Consider the following 6,261-nt stretch of genomic DNA (forward strand, 5'->3'; position numbering starts at 1 on the left):
CTAACTGTTGGTTTTGCAACAAGTCAATTTCTGGTTATGAAACAAATGTCCAGATCGGATCTTTCTGACCCTTGTCCAGAGCCTAGAAATTTCAAGAAAAAAGTTCTTGTTCGTTTACCTGAAAAATATACAAAAGGGTGAAAATTAAATACTTTTATGATTGAAGAGACAAAACAAAATCCAAAAATAGGACGGGATGTCGATTTCATTGTTTGTATCGTTCTGAAAAAAAAAACTCTTTCCACTTTCGTGGAAAGGAAAATGGAAAATGTTTTGGTGCGATACCCAAAGGCAGTTGGCTATTGCTCGTCTTTAAGAAATATTAGTTTGGAATTCACAATGATTTCTGGTTTAACACCGATGTACTGGATAGTTCATGTCATACTCGGTTCTTCGATTGTTCAGCAACCCGGATCTACTACTGCATGAGTCTTACCAAAAGCTATCAAGCTGCAACAATATTAATGGTGGAGAACCATTAACAAGGGTGGCAACACCTTTAAGACTTGGATTTTGCTCGAATGGAGTTTTTTTTGAAAAATTGGCCTGTGAAAACACCAACCAAGGAATATCTCTATCAAAATTTAATGTTAAACATAAAAAGTTTAGTGTCACGTTACTTTCATGAACATTTTTACAATGCTGGCAAGCAAACTATTATACGTGAAAATTGAGGAGAATTATTTTGAAGAATTTGGAAATTCCAGTCTAAAAAATGTCTTGAAGGCTTGAGATGATGAATGTCTTTTAAAGCTGGATATTAAACCGAAATGTTGTCGTCCTTTTTGTCAATTAAGCGTGACCTCTTTTCGTTGATGTTCTATACAGATTAAATCTTAAATGTGACCCTTATTGATATCTTTTGACTGAAAGCAGGCTCGTACAGTCCATGTGTTTACCGCTGGCCCTCCCAAGTGCAAAACGTTGTAGAATTCCACATTTAGTCTATACGCCCGTAACTCCCCATTCGTTCTTCCTCATAAATAATTTATATTCTACTAGACTGTGGAATAACCAATGACTGCATGGCAACTGTTTGAAGATGTGGGGAAAAGTGATTAATTCAAGATATCAAACGTACCTGATAATGTAGGCTGGATCATTGGCACTCAGGAAATAGTCTGTGACACTTGGAAATATTGGATTGTACGAGAGCAGTCACATCTATAACAGAGCTTGACGTGTGACAATTGCGTTAACCGCCACAAGTAACCGTGCTAAATGGACTAGACGCAGAACAGCTAGTTGCAGTAGTTTAGGCGGTCTCATGTGTGCGAAGTGATTCTCCTCAACATCCCTCTGCTAAGTCTAAAGAGCAAAAATTGAGTGACTGATGCTGGTGTCGGTACTCCAATGAAGGTTGTTCATGTTTGTTAAATCACTCTCTGCCGCTCAGCCCATATATAGCCACAGCAACATGAACACACCAAGAGTGGCAACAATCTAATGTCGATAGGGTGCGCAGTGCAGTACTGTATACACATATTGATAGAAAAACATGTTAAATAGAAAGGTTTCTTCATGGGCCAACGATCATCATTTGTTAAGTTGCCGAAGCTGGGTTTCTACATAGGCCTGGTTCAAATTTTGGGGTTTCGTTTCCGGGTGTTGAAACTCAAGGTCTTTTTAACAGTTCCCTGAACGGTTGGTGAACTCACTCAGTTGACGGTACACTCAGTGTAAGTTGTTACTGTGATGAACCAAATATTTTTTTTTAAATTACTGACTGGTTTCTATAGTTCTTGAGACTGACAAGAAATCTAGTTGTGACGAAAACAAATCCAATTCACAGTGAATTTTCCCTTTTACTGTTGACTATTATTTCAAAGAATGTTCTGTTTTACTTTGATAAATTTAAATGTCAGGTAAACTTGTACTGTTTTCCATTTATATCCGAATACAATTTCTTTATAAAGAGAGTGTAGTCCTAATCTTTTTCACCGTTAAATTTCCGTAAAACAATTATGGAACCATAGAAATTCAGTATTGCATCATGACACGTCATGACACGCAATAACCTCTCTGTCTAGTTTTCAGTTATGCTCCGGTTCTGTTGTTTTTATAATGCCAGTATTACGAGATAGCAAAAACGTTTTCTGGCAATAAACCCAGCATGTCTGGATAAATCACGAAGCTAAGGATCGAGTTGTCTACCCGACTGACAAGAGGTGTGTAGGAATAACTGGATACAACCAACAGAGGAGTGTTGATGAACGGCTGAGCCTACACTCGCAAAACCCAAAATGTTCAACTCCACATGCAGTAGAAAGAGAAGTCTATCGGAGTGTACAATTCTACAAAACATGACTTATTATGTACAGGTGAAGTCACAGTTGTTAAGCTCGAAGCAAATATAATTGCTAAGGTATGTCATCATTATGGGAGCGACTCCAGCTACGAATTACCACAAGTTGTTTCCGTGAGTAAACTCACGCTATTAACATTACGCATATTCAACTGCAGGGCAAATAAATATCGCTTCCGGGAGCAAACTGGCGATATTAACAATACGTGTATTCAACTGCTGGACAAATACTTACCTACATTGGTTTCGATGAAGTAAACACTGACTGTATTATAGAAGCACTACAAAGACGGTGTCAAGTTTAACAAAGGTTTGGTAGAACTACTTCCTTGAGAGGTACTTTGACACGATGGGAACCGACTTTAGTTTCCTGGTGCATACGTTAGGGTTTATCCCATCCACAGGTGATACTGGTCAACTTGGCAAGGATAGATTGTTTCGTTTCACCTGTCATTTTCATGGATTTTACTCACTTTTGTGTCCTGATAAATGTCCGTCTCACACTTATTCAAACGTGTAGTTAGTCTAGTTAGGTCTGACTGCAAAATACTCCAGCTTGTAATTAGCAGACGGTGCGACACGGTGTATGGCGTTATTATTGTGCGCATGACTAGCAGAGAGCGCAGGTTGGAAAGGCATCCTCCTTTTTCAGATATAACTTTGGATTTTGGTCAACTCTTTTTGAAATATTGTGTTCTAGAACTGATAAGGAATCGGGATACGTCACTTAATCAAAAGCACACAAAAACGAGTATCCACAAACTCGCCATGTTGTGTAACCATAGCGTAGTTAAAGAGGTTGTGGAATGCTCGAAGACATTTCCGTCATTTTTTGGGTATATGTAGCCTAAGGTGTGATGAAATAAAAACGACTATTGTTTCTGTCATGAAATGAGCACAACTGGTACTTTTGAGAGCTATTTTTCAGGTCTTGTGTCGACCCAAACGTGCAATTTGTGTAAAAGTCGTCGTTGCGGGCAGCAAACAAAACACAGTAAATTGTGACGTAATAAACAGGAAAACAGGACTCGTTTATGCTACTCTGCATCGGGAGTCCTGTTTATTACGTCACGATTTACTGTGTTTTGTTTGCTGCCCGCAACGACGACTTTTACACAAATTGCACGTTCGGGTCGAAACAGGCATGACAGGACTTGAAAAACAGCTCTCAAAAGTACCTTTTGTACTCATTTTATGACAGAAACAATAGTCGTTTTTATTTCATCACACTTTAGGCTACATATACCCGAAAAAATACCCTCTTTAACAAACGGCGAATGTATTTGTCTTAGTTTTTAGCAGATTATCATGAAAACAATCATAAATATGATAGAATATTTAACAATACTAAATTGTTTGTAAGATCGGTTCTGGACAGATTCGTCAGTTCGTCAAACTCTGACTATTTATCTGAAATATTGTTCGATAATGAATCGAATCGAATTTGAACGAACATTGTATATGCGACAGGAGAGAGGACGAGAAACATTGGATCCTCATCAAATCAATTTTTTAAACTGATGAACAATTCTAGACGTCAACGTGCATACAAACGAATATATTTGTCATCCTCCGTTTTCAAATTTATTCCACAGGGAATCTGAGGCGTCTTTTCTGAGTGCCCCGCCCACTTTGTTAAAAACTCCAATCCACCGCTGCTAGGAGGAACGCTTTCATTGCCATGCAGTCTCGACACTGATGAGAAGGAAGGCGAGCATGAGGTACATCTTGCAAACCTTAAAGTACCTTAGCTACAGTTCCCCTGCATCGTTAGAAGTATCATACAAGCGACACTTCTAATCTAATACTTGAAATACATTGGGAAGTATTCGTGTATAATCCTGAGCCAACCGGCGGTGTTTACAGGTCAATATCCCCTGGACGGTTTTATCTGGTTGTTGCATTGTTTAGATTCGTTTTCACCTGCATTTGCTGTCTTTGGTATCAATGTTGTGACTACAACCTATTTTATTTGAGTCTCCCGGATTTTCCCCAATCTCATTATACAAAAGTCAATAATAGGGTAGTTCGCTATTACTTGATGCATTTTCAGGTGTTTACGGTGGGATGAACTTAGTCGTACAAACCAATTAACACTGCATGAAAATCAGACTGGCGCTGGCCTTTTCCAAAGATGTGAGTTGTATTCTATGCTTTACTCACAGTTCTGTAATACTGAGTCAAAACACTGCAGTGTATTTCATTTCTCTTTATCCGGTGTGTAAGTGTGACGTCATTTCAACTTAACCATGCTTCTGCATATGGTGTGGCATTGGAACCAATGGAACCGGAAGTAAGTGCATCTGGAGTGCTTAGCCAATGGGCGCTAGTGATCAGTGGGGCGCGCGCGTGTATATGACGCAGTCACTTACGAACCGGATAGTATCACTCCTGCCAAAATATGGTGAGGACATGCTTTCAAATCACTTTCATGTCTGTAACCATAATACCAAAAATCATGTAGGGCCTACAAATACAACTTACAAGCTTGAATATGCTAAATTGCGCAGTATGATATTATATTCAGATAAACGTAGTCAACTAAGCGTAAAGAATTATATCGAATATATCGCATATAAAAGTTGCAATTAAGTCATGTTGTGTTTCTGCATTATCGAGGCAACATATGTGAGCGGCTTTTCTTACCTTACATTAAGAACTTTTTACAAAGGTGTGTTTATTTTTTGAAACAGCTTTAATAGATGCCTCTCCTTTCACATATGAAAAACACGATGCAATTTATGTAAATGCAGCAATTTACATAAGGTAGAATGCATATTAATTTGGCAAAATAATGCATATATGCACGTGGCGTCTGTCTTCACAGACTAGTTTGTAGGAATATATGAATCTCCACTAAATACCAATTCAAAGGGATTCCATTTTTTTTTCATGAGAGTCTAATGGTATAGTTGTGTTGACAATGGAATATCCCTCAATCAATGTCTCTACTAAAGCGAAAACCTGTGCACACGCGATTGCGTTAGAACAGATATTTAGTCAGCTAGCAGGCCTGCATGTACATGTATTGAAAATATAACAAGTAATGTCAATTATGTAATAGAATATAAGCAGATGGAGCATTCAAATTAAAAATGCCGATTTTAGTCGTTTTTGTATTGATTTAAACCAGGATTTAGATTAATGATTAAAATAAAATAATTCAAATCAAACATCCCTGCTCCCCAAAACTATAACAATAAGAAGAAAGTCATTGGATAATTCGATCTGTCTGTGAAATGTATGTGATTCAACATATCTGAACTCAAATTTGTCTTAACATTTTAAACAGAAATTCAATGTTGGCTATAAGTTAGCAATATACCATTGCAATGCTAATAATCTGAATAAAAAGGGTGCTTAAATATGTATCTGTATCGAATGAATCATGATCCAAAAGCAAGATTAAATCAAATCAAATGAAAATCGAATACATGTATGAGCATTTATACAGCACTCGGTGCTAACTACAATCATTGTTGAGCTCCAACTCTGCAACTTTTTAAAATAAATCTTTCGAAGGTATTAACCAACTTATTCTGGTATTTTGTTAACCTGTTAAGTCAGTTTGTTTTTCCACATTAACTGGCAACCATTGAGCAGCTTCCGTTACCTTGCTTAAAGAACTTCTTTTCAAAATTGCTATTTTTTTTTGCACCTTCGACAGAACACTCTCCTTTCACCATTTTTTAAAACACTTTTAAAGGTAAACAAGATATCACCTCAATGAAATGAGCTACATTTCATATTTATTTCGCAGAAGAATGCATATGCACGTGTCATCTGTCTAAGTATATAGGTCTTTACTGGTGTTCCAAATATACAATTATGTCAATTATGTAATACACTATTTAACTTAATAATTAAATGCTGAAAACAACTGTGTACAATACGTTAAATAAAATAACATTGCTATTAGTGTTTGCTCCAATTTTTAGTTTTATAGCGATACCGAC

The sequence above is a fragment of the Patiria miniata genome, unplaced genomic scaffold (genome assembly GCF_015706575.1).
Source record: "Patiria miniata isolate m_02_andy unplaced genomic scaffold, ASM1570657v1 HiC_scaffold_3, whole genome shotgun sequence".
In the NCBI taxonomy this organism is placed as follows: Eukaryota; Metazoa; Echinodermata; class Asteroidea; order Valvatida; family Asterinidae; genus Patiria; species Patiria miniata.